The 19499-nt window shown below is 52.1% G+C and overlaps 1 protein-coding gene and 1 long non-coding RNA gene across 2 annotated transcripts in view; one reads left to right on the top strand and one right to left on the bottom strand.

Moving 5' to 3' along the window:
• LOC142498033 (uncharacterized) overlaps nucleotides 1-19499 on the bottom strand; it is a 448291-nt gene that overhangs the window by 258717 nt on the left and 170075 nt on the right. The gene's annotated exons all lie outside the window — the stretch shown is intronic.
• Nucleotides 9621-10853, top strand: LOC142496422 (uncharacterized). The gene is made up of 2 exons (XR_012801983.1): nucleotides 9621-9836; nucleotides 10542-10853. It is a non-coding gene; the product is annotated as an uncharacterized LOC142496422 (long non-coding RNA).

Here is a 19499-nt window from a genome sequence, read left to right as displayed (position 1 = left end):
GGGGGGGGGGGGGAGGGTGGGAAGGGGGGGGGGGGGAGAGGAGGTGGGAAGGGGGGGGGGGAGAGGAGGTGGGAAGGGGGGGGGTGGAGGGAAGGGGGGAAGGGGGGGGGAGGTGGTGGGGGAAGGGGGGGGAGGTGGTGGGGGAAGGGGGGGAGGGGGGGGAGGGAGGGGGGAGGGAGGGGGGGAATGGGGAGGGGGGGAAGGGGGGAAGGGGGGGAGGTGGTGGGGGGAAGGGGGGGTGGAGGGGAGGTGAAGGGGGGTGGAGGGGAGGTGAAGGGGGTGGAGGGGAGGGAAGGGGGGGGGGAGGGGGGGGGAGGGGGGGGAGGGAGGGGGGGGGAGGGGGGGGGAGGGGGGGAGGGAGGGGGAAGGGGGGAGAGAGGGGGGGAAAAGGGGGAGGGGGGGGGAGGGGGGAGGGAGGGGGGAAGGGGGAGAGAGGGGGGAAAAGGGGGGGTGGAGGGGAGGTGAAGGGGGGGTGGAGGGGAGGTGAAGGGGGGGGGGTGGAGGAGAGGTGAAGGGGGGTGGAGGGGAGGTGAAGGGGGGTGGAGGGGAGGTGAAGGGGGGTGGAGGGGAGGTGAAGGGGGGGTGGAGGGGAGGTGAAGGGGAGGTGGAGGGGGGGTGAAGGGGAGGTGGGGGGGTGAAGGGAGGTGGAGGGGGGGTGAGGAGGTGGGAAGGGGGGGTGTGAGGAGGTGGGAGGGGGGGGGAGGAGGTGGGAAGGGGGGGGAGGAGGTGGTAAGGGGGGGGGAGAGGAGGTGGGAAGGGGGGGAGAGGAGGTGGGAAGGGGGGGGGAGGAGGTGGGAAGGGGGGGGGGGAGAGGAGGTGGGAAGGGGGGGGGGGGGTGGAGGGAAGGGGGGAAGGGGGGGGGAGGTGGTGGGGGGAAGGGGGGGGGAGGTGGTGGGGGGGAAGGGGGGAGGGGGGGAGGGAGGGGGGAGGGAGGGGGGAGGGAGGGGGGAAGGGGAGGGAGGGGGGGAAGGGGGGGAAGGGGGGGTGGAGGGGAGGTGAAGGGGGGTGGAGGGGTGGTGAAGGGGGGGTGGAGAGAGGTGAAGGGGGGTGGAGGGGAGGTGAAGGGGGGTGGAGTGGAGGGAAGGGGGGGGGGAGGGGGGGGAGGGAGGGGGGAGGGGGGAGGGAGGGGGGGAGGGAGGGGGGGTGGAGGGAGGTGAAGGGGGGGGTGGAGGGGAGGTGAAGGGGGGGGGGGTGGAGGAGAGGTGAAGGGGGGGGGTGGAGGGGGGGTGAGGGGGGGGTGAAGGGGAGGTGGAGGGGGGGTGAAGGGGAGGTGGAGGGGGGGTGAGGGGGGGTGGAGGGGGGGTGAAGGGGAGGTGGAGGGGAGGTGGAGGGGGGGTGAAGGGGAGGTGGAAGGGAGGGGAAGTGGAGTGAGGGGAGGTGTGGGGTGGTGAGGGAGGTGAAGGGGGGTGAGGGTAGGTGAAGGCCGCTCAGTCACCCATCCGGCCGCTCACTCACCCGTCCGGCAGCTCCCTCACCCGTCCGGCAGCTCCCTCACCCGTCCGGCAGCTCCCTCAGCCATCCGGCAGCTCCCTCAGCCGTCCGGAAGCTCCCACGTGGATGTGAGGCGGGAGGCAGCTTGTTTGTGGCCGCTCCCCCGCTGTGTCCCCGGGCGCTCGCTCCCCCGCTGACTGTAGCGGCGCCGGGGGGGGGTGGTGGAGGGGAGGTGGTGGGTGAGGGAGGTGAAGGGGGTGAGGGTTGGGTGAAGGGGGGGTGAGGGGAGGTGAAGTCCGCTCACTCACTCGTCCGGCCTCTCCCACGTGGATCTGAGGCGGGAGGCCCGGGCCGCGCTTCCCCTCTCCGGTAGCGGCGCACGTGAGGGGGAGTGCAGGAGGCCCGGGCCGCGCCGCGAGGAGGAGGAGGCTGGAGTTTGCTGCTCTCCGCGGCGCACGGTGAGGGTGATGGTGCGGCTGGGGATGTTGCGGAACGTGGGATTTGGGTGAGGTGGGGAGGGGGGAGAGAGTGAGGGGCACAGGGAGAGAGGGGGGGGGGGGTGTGTGTGTGTGTGTGTGTGTGTGTGTGTGTGTGTGTTTTTTATTTATTTTTGTTTGGCCGTCACTCTGCCTCAGGCCAATGAGAGGTGGGGGGGCGGGCAGGCCAAGGGACCAATGAGATTGCCGCTAGGGACGCAGACATACAGTGAACTCAGAAATAGATAGTAGATACATATTTTTTCCTTAGATTTTGAGCGCATCACTTCCTTCCACCTACCAGGAAAACATAGCGTGTTGTCACACAAATATAACACAAGAGCATTTTATTAGAATATGATTCCGGAATAAAGATGACAAGGGACTTGCAGTCCCTCAGAATAAAGCCTTGATTATGAGAAAGCCCAGAACCTGCTCCCGTAACACCCAGCTCAGCAGACTGAGCGCCAGGAGTCTCCTCAGAAGAGTTTAGTGCACAGAGGTCCGAGCAGGGAGGCGGCCAGCACAGCCCAGGATACAGCTACAGAGGGAGAGAGGAGATAATGGGGGAGACAGGGGCAGCGAAAGAAAAGGGGGTAACAGAAGGGAGATTAGATCAGTGGCATATACTTATTAATAATAATGACTGCAAACCTGGGGTACATTTAGCTTTCAGAGTAACAGTATATCATTTTTTTCTGACTTAGATTTCAAAGTTTCCCCAGGAATAATATATTGGAATCTCATCCTCATGCCTGGCCTTGGGTGCAATATGTGCATGTGTATAAACTGTTACACAATCTGAAGTGGGTTACATGTACATTACATCATTACATTGTACAGTATATATTAATGTACCCAAACCCCTACCCCTATCAGATGCCTGAGCATTGACATGGTATGGTTTATTTGGAGACTGTTATACAGAGATGTGCTGTATACCAATAGATGTACTGTATACTAGTAGATGTGCTCTGCGGTTATACCGGCAGACGTGCGGTTATACCGGCAGACGTGCGGTTATACCGGCAGACGTGCGGTTATACCGGCAGACATGCGGTTATACTGGCAGACTACCGGCAGACATGCGGTTATACCGGCAGACGTGCGGTTATACCGGCAGATGTGCGGTTATACCGGCAGACGTGCGGTTATACCGGCAGATGTGCGGTATGCCGGCAGACGTGCGGTATGCCGGCAGACGTGCGGTATGCCGGCAGACGTGCGGTATACCGGCAGACGTTGCGGTTATACCGGCAGACGTGCGGTTATACCGGCAGATGTGCGGTATGCCGGCAGACGTGCGGTATGCCGGCAGACGTGCGGTATACCGGCAGACGTGCGGTTATACTGGCAGACTACCGGCAGACGTGCGGTATGCCGGCAGACGTGCGGTATGCCGGCAGACGTGCGGTATGCCGGCAGACGTGCGGTATGCTGGCAGACGTGCGGTATACCGGCAGACGTGCGGTATGCAGACGTGCGCTGTACCAGCAGACGTGCGGTATACCAGCAGACGTGCGGTGCTGTGTAGCAGTAGTGACTAGGAATTATCTTACCTGTGTGGGAACCAGAGCTGCTTCTGTAACTGTTATCCGCTGAAAAGAAACATCAACCGTTTAATGAATGATTACCATGACAATGAAGAGGGAGCTGTGAGTAACTGTGTATTTCTATAAGTAAGATGGGGGAGAGGAAAGATACAGAGACAGAATCCCATATAATGACGTGTAGCAGAGACCCAGGCACAGGCTGGCAGGAATTACCTGTTATACCCAGAGGTCCCATCCTTGCTGTGGAACCACGAGTAGCAGCTGCACGGCCCACGTTACACTGCAAGGACAGACACCATGTCATGTATGAGCAGTGCTGGTGTGGAGGGCATGCAGCGGTATGCGCAGTATATTGTCTGTTATTGTCTAACCATTAGGGTATACACTGTGCCTCCCAACCGGCTTATGCGGCCCTGGGGGTGATAGGATGAGAATTTGCCCCGGCCCTGGGGGTGAGATAATTAGAAGGTGGTGCTGCCCTGGGGGTGAGAGGATGAGATGGTGCTGCTGCCCTGGGGGTGAGAGGATGGGAAGGTGCCCCGTCCGTGCCCTGGGGGTGAGAGGATGGGAAGGTGCCCCATCCCTGCCCTGGGGGTGAGAGGATGAGAAGGTGCCCTGTCCTGCCCTGGGGGTGAGAGGATGGGAAGGTGCCCCGTCCCTGCCCTGGGGGTGAGAGGATGAGATGGTGCCGCTGCCCTGGGGTGAGAGGATGAGATGGTGCCGCTGCCCTGGGGGTGAGAGGATGGGAAGGAGCCCCGTCCCTGCCTCGGGGCGAGAGGATGAGATGGTGCCGCTGCCCTGGGGGTGAGAGGATGGGAAGGTGCCCCCACCCTGCCCCGGGGGTGAGAGGATGAGATGGTGCCCCGTCCCTGCCTCGGGGGCGAGAGGATGAGATGGTGCCGCTGCCTGGGGGTGAGAGGATGAGATGGTGCCGCTGCCCTGGGGGTGAGAGGATGAGAAGGAGCCCGTCCCTGCCCTGGGGGTGAGAGGATGAGATGGTGCCGCTGCCCTGGGGGTGAGAGGATGAGATGGTGCCGCTGCCCTGGGGGTGAGAGGATGGGAAGGTGCCCCCACCCTGCCCCGGGGGTGAGAGGATGAGATGGTGCCCCGTCCCTGCCTCGGGGCGAGAGGATGAGATGGTGCCGCTGCCCTGGGGTGAGAGGATGAGATGGTGCCGCTGCCCTGGGGGTGAGAGGATGAGAAGGAGCCCCGTCCCTGCCCTGGGGGTGAGAGGATGAGATGGTGCCGCTGCCTGGGGGTGAGAGGATGAGATGGTGCCGCTGCCCTGGGGGTGAGGGGATGGGAAGGTGCCCCGTCCCTGCCCCAGGGGTGAGAGGATGAGAAGGTGGTGCGGCCCTGCCCCGGGGGTGAGAGGATGAGAAGGAGCCCTGTCCCTGCCCCAGGGTGAGAGGATGGGAAGGTGCCTCGTCCCTTCCCTGGGGGTGAGAGGATGGGAAGGTGCCCCGTCCCTGCCCTGGGGGTGAGAGGATGGGAAGGTGTCCCGATCCTGCCCCTGGGGTGAGAGAATGAGATGGTGCCGCTGCCCTGGGGGTGAGAGGATGAGAAGGAGCCCCGTCCCTGCCCCGGGGGTGAGAGGATGAGATGGTGCCGCTGCCAGGGGGTGAGAGGATGGGAAGGTGCCCCGTCCCTGCCCTGGGGGTGAGAGGATGAGATGGTGCCCCGTCCCTGCCCCGGGGGGTGAGAGGATGGGAAGGTGCCCCGTCCCTGCCCTGGGGGGTGAGAGGATGAGAAGGAGCCCCGTCCCTGCCCCGGGGGTGAGAGGATGGGAAGGTGCCCCGTCCCTGCCCCGGGGGTGAGAGGATGAGAAGGAGCCCCGTCCCTGCCCCGGGGGTGAGAGGATGAGATGGTGCCGCTGCCCAGGGGGTGAGAGGATGGGAAGGTGCCTGTCCCTGCCCCGGGGGTGAGAGGATGAGATGGTGCCCCGTCCCTGCCCTGGGGGTGAGAGGATGAGATGGTGCCGCTGCCCTGGGGGTGAGAGGATGAGAAGGTGCCCCGTCCCTGCCCTGGGGGTGAGAGGATGAGATGGTGCCGCTGCCCTGGGGGTGAGGGGATGGGAAGGTGCCCCGTCTTTGCCCTGGGGGTGAGAGGATGGGAAGGTGCCCCGTCCCTGCCCTGGGGGCGAGAGGATGAGATGGTGCTGCTGCCCTGGGGGTGAGAGGATGGGAAGGTGCCCCATCCCTGCCCTGGGGGTGAGAGGATGAGAAGGTGCCCCGTCCCTGCCCTGGGGGTGAGAGGATGAGAAGGTGCCCCGTCCCTGCCCCGGGGGTGAGAGGATGAGATGGTGCCGCTGCCCTGGGGGTGAGAGGATGAGATGGTGCCGCTGCCCTGGGGGTGAGAGGATGAGATGGTGCCGCTGCCCTGGGGTGAGAGGATGGGAAGGTGCCCGTCCCTGCCCCGGGGGTGAGAGGATGGAAGGAGCCCCGACCCTGCCCTGGGGGTGAGAGGATGAGAAGGAGCCCCGACCCTGCCCTGGGGGTGAGAGGAAGAGAAGGAGCCCCGTCCCTGCTCCGGGGGTGAGAGGATGAGATGGTGCCGCCTGCCCTGGGGGTGAGAGGATGGGAAGGTGCCCCGTCCCTGCCCTGGGGGTGAGAGGATGAGAGGTGGTGCGGCCCTGCCCTGGGGGTGAAGGGGGGAAGCTGGGTGGGAGTGAGGAGAGAGTAAGTAAAGAGAAATAGTGAAGTCGGGGGGGGGGGGGAAACTTAGGGACAGAAATAGAAGGGGGTGAGAGCGAGGAGGCGAGAGAACGGGGGGGGGGGGGGGTAAGGGGGCGTGCTAGTAATGCTGCTGACACGGAGCCCTGGTGGAACCTACATTTATTGAACATTTTTATATAGGGGGGGGGGGGTCTATACGGTATACCCTCTGTTGTTTTTACGACTAAAGCACGGAGTTTGAGAGGTTACAGACAGAGGCTCTGCACCCGCTGACGTGGAGGAGATGAGCTAGGCGTTGGGGCGTAATGATGACACGGATCTGTATAATAAAGGGACAGTTACCCCTTTCACTTACCCCCGTGCACGGCCCCGTCCTGTCACACAGACGCACGTCACAGAAGACAAACACGCCCGTATAACCTTGGAACATGAAGGCGCTCAGCATGATTTTCACCTGTGTGGAGACGCCGTTCTCCAGGACCTCCGTGTACACCCCCTGGTTGGCCGGGGCAGCTGAGAACAGATACAGTGACGTGTTGGGAAGAGCGGTGGCACGAGTCCAACTTCCAGACCACGGGTTACAAACGCCAGTCCTCAAGGGCCACCAACAGGTCAGGTTTCAGGATATCCCTGCTTCAGCACAGGTGGCTCATTCTGTGGCTCAGTCAACGATTGAGCCACCTGTGCTGAAGCAGGGATATCCTTAAAACCTGACCTGTTGCTGGCCCTTGAGGACTGGAGTTGACCGCCCCTGTTTCAGACTGTGGGTGAGCACAGTGACGGGGCAGGGTGACCACATGTCTCATAGTGAAGCTGCCAGGACCGGGCCCGGGTGTTATACTGGGGGACGATACTCACCCACCGCTCAGGAGCTGCACTTGGAGGGAGCTCTCGGTGCTGTTATAGGGGGAGGCGAAGCATCGCTCAGCTCTCAGCATGAAACTGCTCTCGTGGGGAGACGTGGTGCGCAGGCGCAGGTACAAGGGAGTCCCTACTGTCAGCGTCTCATCCTCCTGTACCTGGAGACTGAGCCCAGGGTCCCAGAACATCTCCATGGCCACAGCAAAGGAGCCCGAACCAGAGACGGACATGTTGCTGTGTGTAGGCAGAAGCACAATACATCACAGCAATAATATACACATACACAACAAGACACAGCACAGACCACATTATACACAGCCACAGAATACACAACACACACAGGACAGCAACAAGCCACATCACAGACCCATTATACACAGCCACAGCATACACAACACACACAGTAGAGCAACAACACACACAGAACAGCAACAACACACAGCACAGACTATTTTACACAGCCACAGTATACACAACACACACAGGAGAGCAACAACACACACACAGAACAGCAACAACACACAGCACAGACCCATTATACACAGCCACAGTATACACAACACACACAGGAGAGCAACAACACACAGCACATACCCAATTATACACAGCACAGACCACAATATAGTATAATTCCCTGTACTGTATTCTTTGTGAAGCGCTGAGTACACTTTTGGCGCTATATAAATAAAGATATACATACATACATACATACATGCATACACAGCACAGACCTCAATATACACAGCACGAAAAACAATATTTACAATATATACAAAACACAGGACAGCACACACAGTGAGAACACACCCAGCACACAGTGAGAACACACACCAGCACACAGTGAGAACACACACCAGCACACAGTGAGAACACACCAGCACACAGTGAGAACCACACACCGCAAACAGTGAGAACACACACCAGCACACAGTGAGAACACTTCAAGTGACTAATGTGATTCAATGAAACCCCCTCACCTTCCTACTCCACCTCATATACCCCGTGTCTCAGGTGCTCACATCATTTTCCTCTGTCTCTGCATGGCCCTCTCTCTTTACTGCTCCTGCTCTGTGTCTCTCTGTGTCTCTCTGTGTCTCTCTGTGTCCCCCTCTCCCCCTCTCCCCCTCTCCCCCTCTCCCCCTCTCCCCCCTCTCCCCCTCTGCCCCTGCCTCACCTGGCTGAGATGTTGTAGTTACAGGAGAAGGTGAAGTTCAGGGCACTCTCTGAGGAACCGCTCAGGTTATAGGGAGCGATGTGAACTGTGTTTGCATAGTCCAGGTTGGAGGAAGAGGTCTAAAAATAGGAAGAAATAGATCTATATAAAACTCAGTGTGATTATTTTAACATATTTGAAGTCTCAAAACATCCATAGGTGCATAGCAAGGAAAGAATAACACATATATAGTGAGGTAACGGTAAGACGCTCTCAGAAATTAAATTAGTTACAGTATTTGTTAGCAGTGCTAGGTTAATCCTGTGATCTTCTAGAATTGTATAGTCCCACATTGTGCTTTGGGTAAAAAACGTGCATATAGTACAATACGATTTGTATCATACAAATAGGATTAAACAGAGAAGTGTCACTCACAACAATTTTGATCAGTGGAGGCCTTTTGGGACTATATAACCTACCAACCTTATCTGTGCTATACAATATTCAATCAAATCAAATCAAATCAGCTTTATTGGCATGACAAAAGAACATTTCAGTATTGCCAAAGCGTGAATAATAGAGGGTGGGGACACTAATTACACGAATACTATTCTATGTACTGTATCTGACATGTCATATGCCAGATGGCCACTAGAGGGGGTAAACCAACCTTTTACACTGCACCCCCTGCTAGAAAATATTTGTTCTGCAAACCCCTAATGAAAAGATCTTATTGGCTACTTATCAGTCTATTGCTAACAAAACTGTTTGAAGAACACAGAAGGCATAATTCCCTGCGCTCGTGGGGGGAAACAAACGCTTAATAAGGCCCAGAACTGCTCATCAGTGTGTGCAGACCGCATGGGTGGTATAGCTGTCAATTACTGCATTGCAAAGCATTGTGGGAAGCGATTTTGGAAGCTCCATCTGTAATTGACAGCTGTACCAGCCGTGCTAAGGTGCAGTTTGGGGCCGTACTAAGTGCAGAGTTCCCACACTAGCTCAGCAACCCATTATACCAACGGTAATCCACCATTATTGGTAAAACATTTTAGAAATTAAATTAATGGGGAATATTTGCCAAACTCTTTGGAGACACTTCACGATCCCCTAGGTGGGGTTCCCGTACCCCCTGTTGGTGAATAGGATACACTTGTACATAGCATGAGGGATAAATTAAACATACGTATGCAAAATAAATAATAAATATTATTACAAATATTTTTTTTTTGTTAATACATTTTGGTTCCATAATAATAAGGTTAAGGTAAAGTAATATAAAAACATATAAATCCATGATATCAATCTATTCGGATTCTATTTATTATATATTATAGGCTAAAGCAGTAAAATTCTGGGCATTACTGAAAACCCTGCCCTTGATTGGTCAGAATTCCCGCCATTATTCATTCAGTAATGCCCGGAATTTTTGACAACTTGCCAACTCACCTCAAAGCAGAAATGCAGGGGCTCGCGGCTGGGAAAAAAACCGGCAAGTTTAAAACTTAACTGCAGCAGCTCTGCTCCTCCCCACACTGAGCACACGGAACACACACGAACAAGCAGCCTCTCTCTCCCTCTCTGACAGCTGCTAGTGCTGCCAGAAGCTGCTGTGTCCCAACTGGTAACTTGTTGCTTGCAACAAAGTAATGTTTCTCACCACATCTATTGCCTGTGCCACTGTAAGGTAATTTGTATTTCTTTTTATTTAGTTGTAGTTAATATCACAGTCCCCCCACTTCTCTCCCACATCCCCCCTCCATCCACCTCCCCCCTCCATTCCCCCAATTCTCCCCCTCACCCCTTTTCTCCCCTCACCTCTTTCTTTCCCCCCTCACCTCTCTCTCTCCCCCTCACCTCTCTCTCTCACCCCCCTCACCTCTCTCTCCCCCCCCCTCACCTCTCTCTCTCCCCTCACCTCTCTCTCCCCCTCACCTCTCTCTCCCCCATCACCTCTCTCTCCCCCCTCACCTCTCTCTCCCCCTCACTTCTCTCTCTCCCCCCTCACCTCTCTCTCTCTCCCCCCCTCACCTCTCTCCCCCCCTCACCTCTCTCCCCCCCTCACCTCTCTTCCCCCACCACTTCTCTTTCCCCCCTCCTCCATCTCTCTTCCCCCCTCACCTCTCTTCCCCCCTTCACCTCTCTTCCCCCCCCTCAGCTCATTCTCCCCCCCCCCCCCCTCACCTCTCTCTTAACCCTCACCTCTCTCCCCCCACCACTTCTCTCTTTCCCCCCTCCTTCACCTCTCTCCCACCCCCTCCTTCACCTCTCTCCCACCCCCCTCCTTCACCTCTCTCCCCCTTACACCTCTCTTCCCCCCCCCCCCCCCTAAACCTCTCTCTCCGGCCCCTCAGCCTTCTCATCTTCTACGTTACTTCTTTTTCCTACACAGGTATATACACTGATAAAAATCGGGGATTATTACTTAAATAATATTTGTAAGCAGGAAGGAGCCACCCGAAGAGTGAAGATGCCAACAAGATCCCCAGCACTGCATGTACCTCCGCTTTGCCCCCGTGTACCCATATATTATGCCACTGTAATATTCCTGATTTGTGATTTGTATTTCACTGTTTTAGTCCCTTTATTTTTATAACAAAAAACATTCTTTATCCCACTTGTTATATTCGATATAAACCTACCCAAAGCACAACGTGGGACATTACAATCCCAGAAGACCCCACGATTAAACTTTTGAACAGTACTACTGACCAACAACTCGTTTGTGAGAGCGCCTTACCATGTCATTTTCTGCACTTCACAATATTTTTTTTCTCTTTCCCCTTTTTGTTCCCTCAATTTGACTTTTTTTATAATAATGTCGCATTTTATATTAATCACTTTTTTTCACACAGAGCGAGAGAGAGATGGGGAGAGAGATGGGGAGAGAGAGAGAGATGGGAGAGAGATGGGGAGAGAGAGAGATGGGGAGAGAGATGGGGGAGAGAGAGAGAGATGGGAGAGAGAGAGAGAGATGGGAGAGAAGATGGGGGAGGCAGAGAGAGATGGGGGAGAGAGAGAGAGATGGAGGAGAGAGATGGGGAGAGAGAGAGAGATGGGGAGAGAGATGGGGGAGAGAGAGAGAGATGGGAGAGAGAGAGAGAGAGATGGGGGAGAGAGATGGGGGAGGCAGAGAGAGATGGGGGAGAGAGAGAGAGATGGAGGAGAGAGAGAGAGATGGGGGAGAGAGAGAGATGGGGGAGAGAGATGGGGGAGAGAGATGGGGGAGAGAGAGAGAGAGATGGGGGGGGGTGAGAGAGATGGGGGGAGAGAGAGAGATGGGGGGAGAGAGAGATGGGGAGAGAGAGATGGGGGAGAGAGAGAGAGAGATGGGGGGGAGAGAGAGAGAGATGGGAGGGAGAGAGAGAGAGAGAGAGATGGGGGGGGAGAGAGAGAGAGATGGGAGGGAGAGAGAGAGAGATGGGGGAGAGAGAGAGATGGGACAGAGAGAGAGAGATGGGGCAGAGAGAGAGAAAGAGAGATATGGGGGGAGAAAGAGAGAGATGGGGGGGAGAGAGAGAGAGATGGGGGGAGAGAGAGAGCGAGATGGGGGAGAGAGAGCGAGATGGGGGAGAGAAGAGAGAGAGATGGGGGGAGAGAGAGAGAGAGGTGGGAGAGAGAGAGAGCGAGAGAGAGAGATGGGACAGAGAGAGAGAGAGATTGGGAGAGAGAGAGAGAGATGGGGGAGAGACAGATAGAGAGATGGGGGAGAGACAGAGAGAGAGATGGGGGAGAGAGAGAGAAAGAGATGGGGGAGAGAGAGAGATGGGGGAGGAGAGAGAGATGGGGGAGAGAGAGAGGAGAGATGGGGGAGAGAGAGAGAGATGGGGGAGAGAGAGAGAGATGGGAGAGAGAGAGAGAGAGAGAGAGAGAGAGATGGGGGAGAGAGAGATGGGGAGAGAGAGAGATGGGAGAGAGAGAGAGAGAGAGAGATGGAGAGAGAGAGAGAGAGAGAGAGAGAGAGAGAGAGAGAGAGAGAGAGAGACAGACAGACAGACAGACAGAGAAAGAGAGATGGGGGGGAGAGAGAGAGAGAGATGGGGGAGAGAGAGAGAGAGAGATGGGGGGAGAGAGAGAGAGAGAGAGAAGAGAGATGGGTGAGAGAGAGATTGAGATGGGGAGAGAGAGAGAGCTATGGGAAGAGAATGATAGAAAGAGCATGGAAAGAGAAATGGAAAGAGAGAAAGATGAAGAGAGTGAAAGATGAGAGTAGAAGAGAGGAGGGAAGTGAGAAAGAGAGAACATTAAAGATTATGCGAGAGACAGAAACGGTGAGAGTGACATACACACAGGACAGTGAGAGTCATATACAGTATGTGAGGTCTCCTCACCGTCACCGTGTTCCCGCACCAGTCTTCCATCACCTTGACCTGCATACTCTGCATACGCTGGCCTCCGATAATGTCCGTGTCGTAGCTGTTGGTGCAGGATGATCGTGTGTTGAATATTTAACCGGAAGCTGCTGGGATCGTATCCAAGGGACTGGGACTAAACATTTACTGAGGGCAAAGGTCATGACGGAGGAATCACAGGTCACCAACGGCATCAGGTCACCGCGAGCTGAGGGTATGCAAGAAGATGATTATGTACTGGGACCCTCAGTGGATGGGTTACACGGGAACTATACAATGTGATCAGCACTGATAGTATATATATTATACTAGCTGATATACCCGGCGTTGCCCGGGATGTAATTTTCCGCTCCACCTCTCTCTCTGCTCCCCCTCTGTATCGCTCCCCCTTCCCCTCTATGCCCCCCACTCTCTGTTTCTCCCCCATTCACCCACTAGAGTGGGAGGGTGGAGGGCACGTGAAGTGGCGGTGCGGGTGGAGGGTGTGAGGCGGCGAGGCGGGTGGGGAGGGCGTGTGAGGTGGCAGGGTGGGTGGAGGGTGTGTGGCGCGGCTGGTGGAGGTGAGGACGCGGGCGGGTCCTCCCGCTAGGGGTGGAGGGTGGAGGACGCATGAGGCGGCGGGGTGGACGGGGGGTGTGAGGCGCGGCGGGTGGGAGGTGAGGCGCGGCGGGTGGAGGGTGTGAGGCGGCGGGTCTCCCGCTTGGGTTGCAGGGTTGAGGGCGCACGAGGGACTACGCATTTCTGTGGGACACGGTGTGGGATACACTGTGCTGGGAATTATGGTTGGGAAAAGGCCCTGCGAGGCGTGGGGTAGTTGTGGATCTAAGCACTATAGTTATAAGGGTGAATGTCATATCCTATATCTCCATACAGTAAAGGTTCCTCTATTTTTATTTCTGTGTGTGTTCAATTAATGGTGTCCTGTGAGGGTCTGCTTACGCTCTGCTGGGATCCCTCACAGGTGGAGGCGCTGCCCCATAGTAAGTATATACCCTAGGCTCTCCGTGGCAGAGTCTCAGGCTCCTGGAGCCAACAGGTATAAGGGCAGCACTTGTAGCTTCCTGTGTTCTAGGGGAAGCAGGGCTACATGTGTTGCAGGGTTTAGCTGTGGGTTGGTTAGGCTGTGTGTTGCAGGTTTAGCTGTGGGTTGGTTAGGCTGTGTGTTGCAGGGTTTAGCTGTGGGTTGGTTAGGCTGTGTGTTGCAGGGTTTAGCTGTGTGTTGGTTAGGATGTGTGTTGCAGGGTTTAGCTGTGGGTTGGTTAGGCTTTGTGTTGCAGGGTTTAGCTGTGGGTTGGTTAGGCTGTGTGTTGCAGGGTTTAGCTGTGTGTTGGTTAGGATGTGTGTTGCAGGGTTTAGCTGTGGATTGGTTAGGATGCGTGTTGCAGTGTTTAGCTGTGGGTTGGTTAGGCTGCGTGTTGCAGTGTTTAGCTGTGGGTTGGTTAGGCTGTGTGTTGCAGGGTTTAGCTGTGGTTTGGTTAGGCTGTGTGTTGCAGGGTTTAGCTGTGGGTCGGTTAGACGATATGTTGCAGGGTTTAGCTGTGGATTGGTTAGGATGTGTGTTGCCAGCTATAGCTGTTGGTTGGTAAGGCTGTATGTTGCAGGGTTTAGCTGTGGGTTGGTTAGGCTATGTGTTGCAGAGTGTAGCTCTGGGTTGGGTTAGGCTGTGTGTTGCAGGGTGTAGCTCTGGGTTGGTTAGGCTGTGTGTTGCAGGGTGTAGCTCCGGGTTGGTTAGGCTGTGTGTTGCAGGGTTTAGCTCTGGGATGGTTAGGCTGTGTGTTGCAGGGTTTAGCTGTGGGTTGGTTAGGCTGTGTGTTGCAGGGTTTAGCTGTGTGATGGTTAGGATGTGTGTTGCAGGGTTTAGCTGTGGGTCGGTTAGACGATATGTTGCAGGGTTTAGCTGTGGATTGGTTAGGATGTGTGTTGCCAGCTATAGCTGTTGGTTGGTAAGGCTGTATGTTGCAGGGTTTAGCTGTGGGTTGGTTAGGCTGTGTGTTGCAGGGTGTAGCACTGGGTTGGTATGGCTGTGTGTTGCAGGGTGTAGCTCTGGGTTGGTTAGGCTGTGTGTTTAGGGTGTAGCTCTGGGATGGTTAGGCTGTGTGTTGCAGGGTTTAGCTGTGGGTTGGTTAGGCTGTGTGTTGCAGGGTTTTTCTGTGGGTCGATTAGACGGTGTGTTGCATGGTTTAGCTGTGGGTTGGTTAGGATGTGTGTTGCAGGGTTTAGCTGTGGGTTGGTTAGGCTGTGTGTTGCAGGGTTTAGCTGTGGGTTGGTGGCTGTGTGTTGCAGGGTTTAGCTGTGGGTTCATTAGGGGCTGTGTATTACAGTGTTTTTCTATGGGTTGGTTAGGCTGCGTGTTGCAGGGTTTAGCTGTGTGCTTTTTAGGCTGTCTGTTGCAGTGTTTAGCTGTGGTTTGGTTAGGCTGTGTTTTGCCAGGTTAGCTGTGTGTTGGTTAGGCTGTATGTTGCAGTGTTTAGCAGTGGGTTGGTTAGGTTGTGTGTTGCACGGTTTAGCTCTCCTTTAATGGACAATACTGGACCCTCATCACAAGAACAAAACAATGCACGGTTAATTATATCCATGGCTACCATGCAGTTTTTTTTAATATACAATCGTTACCCTCAGTCATATCACCACGAACCACCACACCATCATCAACATAATTATCTTATTGCCAAAACAAGCAAACATGGCATCATCTATAAATCCTATTTGAATGATGAACATCTAGTAGTAGTTGTGGCCCAAACAAGCCAGCCCCTTAAGTGCCACCAGTGCTGTGTCAGGCAGGCAGTTCTACACCCATCCCTAACATCTCTGTCAGAATTGACAATTGGCACTTGGCAGCCACCCACCCACCAATTACATATCGTCCATGTTTGTAAAACAAACAAAAAAAGGTTAGAATCTGCCTCAGGAACCCATTCCACAGACATGACATTTTATGTATGCATAGTTTGGAAGAGAAGACCCATCCAGCTCCTGATGTGTTATTAAAATGACATAATGTGATAGCAGTTGCTAACTCTCAATCTCCAGAGCATTAGAGGTTGGATATGTGGCGGGGATAATTGTTTCAACTTGGTGTAGCAGTGAAACAAGGCACAGCACACATTACTTGTCTAGCACACATACACAATTTAATTAATAGTCACGTGTTTCATAGCTCAGCGTAGGAATGTGCATAGCATTTATTTTATTGTTGACAGAAAAATATCTGCTTACTTTGGACAATCTTACATGTTTTTTTACCAAAATTAGTCTGTTAGAATAAGTACCAGAAGCAGAAACAAAAAAGGAATTATCCTTACAACATAAAACGACAAACCAAGTACAACACATTCAAAGTGGATGGGTAACAGGACGCAGAGTAGGATCCCGCCTGATTTGAGCAGAAATGGTCAGAGAGATTAAGATTTTCAAGATCCAATGTAATCCTTCATGATTAATGATTCTGATGTGAGAATTCAACATAATAAACGTGATATGGGATTTGAGGTCTATTGCTTAATTGTTAGACACGGAGAGTGGGTCTCTATCCGTGACTCAGGGCCACTTGTATCAGCAGCAACAGGATTTACTCTCATTTACCTGTCATTTACCTACCATACAGTGATTTTGTCTGTATACTACTGACTGAGAGACTGAGTGACTGATCCTTCTGTTCCCACTGCCCAGCGCACACAGTCACTGAGAGATAGAGCCAAAAATTGCTTCAAAATACAAAGTAATCCTTAATCCATCCATCCTAAACTACTAGTCGTTCTTACTGTTATCAAATGTGTATATGATTTGTTAACTAAATAATATGCCATTTGGAATATTGCATAGTAATTTCAATTACTAAAATTTAAAAAATAATGAAAATGTTCTATTTAACGAGTCCTTATTATTAACGATGTCTGTGATTGATGACCAGGGATAGTAGATGCAATTTTTTACATTGCATATGTACTGTATATATGTAATTTTTTTTACATTGCATATGATAATTTTTTAAATGATCAAAAAACAGATTTCTTGGGTTCAACAAAGACCTTAAACTTTAGAAAGGCAGATTTTAATAAACTGAGGTCTAATCTAGTAGTAATACAATGGGATGATGATTTTGCAGGGAACAATGTAGAAGATAAATGGGCAGTCTTTAAAACATTGTTAGAAAAGCACACTTATCAGTGTATACCCATGGGTAATAAGTATATAAGAAATAAGTCAAAACCAATGTGGCTAAATAAACAGGTAGGGGAGGAAATGGACAAGAAGAGGCAGGCGTTTAGATTCTTTAAGTCAGAAGGGACAGAGACATCGTATCAGAATTATAAGGAATGTAACAAAAATTGCAAAAGGGCAATCAAATTAGCAAAAATGGATAATGAAAAAAGGATTTCAAAAGAAAGTAAGATCAACCCTAAAAAGTTCTTTAAGTACCTTAATAACAAAAAATGAGAAAAGAAAATATAGGACCCTTTCAGTGTGAGATGGGTAGGCAGATTATTGGAGATAAGGAAAAAGCAGAAGTATTAAACAAATTCTTTGCCTCTGTGTTTACCAAGGAAGAATCAATTTCAATAGTAGTGCCGCAGGAGGAAGCCACAACCTCCATATTAATGAACAATTGGTTAACTGAGGAAGAAGTTCATAAGCGGCTTAAAAAAATTAAAGTAAATAAGGCACCTGGCCCCGATGGTATACATCCAAGAGTTCTCATGGATTAAAGTTGAGTACTAGCCAAACCATTATATTTAATATTCAAGACTCCATTTCCACAGGCTCAGTACCACAAGATTGGTGTAAAGCAGATGTGGTGCCTATATTTAAAAAGGGAGCTAGCTCACAACCGGGGAATTACAGACCTGGAAGCCTGACTTCAATAGTAGGGAAACTACTAGAAGGTTTAATACGGGATAATATTCAGGAATACCTAATGGAAAACAAAATCATTAGTAATAGTCAGCATGGATTTATGAAGAATAGATCATGCCAAAATCACCTTATTTGTTTCTTTGAGGAGGAAAGTGGGAATTTAGACCAGGGTAATGCAATTGATGTGGTCTTAGATTTTGCAAAGGCTTTTGATACGGTTCCACACAAGAGATTGGTGTACAAAATAAAGCAAATTGAACTCAGTAATAATGTATGCACCTGGATTGAAAATTGGTTGAAGGACAGACAACAAAGGGTTGTCATAAATGGAACTTTTTCAGGTTGGGCTAAAGTCGTGAGTGGAGTACCTCAGGGATCGGTACTGGGACCCCTGCTTTTTACCTTGTTTATTAATGACCTTGAGGATGGAATCGAGGGCAAATACTCCATCATTGCTGATGATAGTAAATTGTGTAAGGTAGTAGAATCAGAGCAGGATGTAATTTCTCTCCAGAAGGACTTGGAGAGACTGAAAACGTGGGAAGGTAAATGGCAGATGAGGTTTAATACCGATAAATGTAAGGTTATGCATTTGGGATGCAAGAATAAACAGGCGATTTACAAATTAAATGGAGATATATTGGGGGAATCCTTGATGGAGAAGGATTTAGGAGTGCTTATAGACAGAAGGCTTAGCAATAGTGCCCAATGTCATGCAGTAGCTACAAAGGCAAACAAGATCTTATCTTGCATCAAACGGGCAATGGATGGAAGGGAAGTAAACATAATTATGCCCCTTTACAAAGCATTAGTAAGACCACACCTTGAATATGGAGTACAATTTTGGGCATCACTTCTTAGAAAAGACATTCTGGAACTAGAGAGAGTGCAGAGAAGAGCTCCCAAATTAATAAAGGGGATGGACAATCTAACTTATGAGGAGAGACTAGCTAAATTAGATTTATTTACATTAGAAAAGAGGCATCTAAGGCCGTGCCTATAGTGCCGTCGATGGCGACATGCGGGTGATGTCACCCATCTCCGTCGCCACCAGCGAAAGTTATATTTCGTTGGGCAGCGGCGTCACGGTTTTCCGGCCATTTGATTGGTTCAAGGGCCGTCACGTGAGGCGACAGCCCTTGAAAAATCAAATTTTGCCGGCTACCAGGTTTCGCGACGGCAATCCATCGCATTGTCTCCGTCGCGCTTACTATAAGCGCACGCGGCGGCAATGCATTTGTTTTCGGGCGACGTCGCGTCGTCGGCATTATAAGCGAAGCCTCAGAGGGGATATGATAAGGACAGTACAAAGGACTCGGGGCCATCCCTTAAGGTTAGAGGAAAGGAGATTTCACCAGCAACAAAAGGAAAGGGTTCTTTACAGTAAGGTGAGTTACACTGTGGGATTCATTACCCATGGAGACTGTGATGGCAGATACAATAGATTTGTTCAAAAAAAGGTTGGACATCTTTTTAGATGGGAAAGGTATACAGGGATATACCAAATAAGTATACATGGGAAGGATGTTGATCCAGGGATTAATCCGATTGCCAATTCTTGGAGTCAGGTAGGAATTTATTTTTCCCCTTATGAGATATCATTAGATGAAATAACACTGGGGTTTTTTGTTTGCTTCCTCTGGATCAATAAGTAAAGTTATAGGATAAAATATCTGTTGTCTAAATTTAGCATAGGTTGAACTTGATGCACGTACGTCTTTTTTCAACCTCATTTGCTATGTAACTATATGTAACTATATGAATTGGAAACAAATACTAAAGCTGACTTGCAATCAAGAAACGTGATTACTGTAATGTAATAAATAATTAAAGAGTGGTCATAATTATTAACGATGTCTATGATCGGATCGAATTCTCATTTATCATCAATCACGTTATTTGATTTCAACAGGCTGTGTTATTGTATTCTTTTATTATTATCTTTTATTATTATCTTTTATTATTATATTATTATTATTAATTATCTAAATAGTGTAGGTGTCCCTTTTCCTTGTTTTAAATGTAGGAAAGTACCTTATTGGAGTCGGGCTCCTTAGTATGGAAGAACGGAAGTACAGGCTCCCATAACGGAGGCCTGTGTCCCTGAGGGGTTACCCCAAACGTGGCCCTGGGACTAACCT

Source organism: Ascaphus truei, chromosome 6 (assembly GCF_040206685.1).
Source record: "Ascaphus truei isolate aAscTru1 chromosome 6, aAscTru1.hap1, whole genome shotgun sequence".
Lineage (NCBI taxonomy): Eukaryota > Metazoa > Chordata > Amphibia > Anura > Ascaphidae > Ascaphus > Ascaphus truei.
This window is presented reverse-complemented; position numbering and strand designations above follow the sequence as displayed.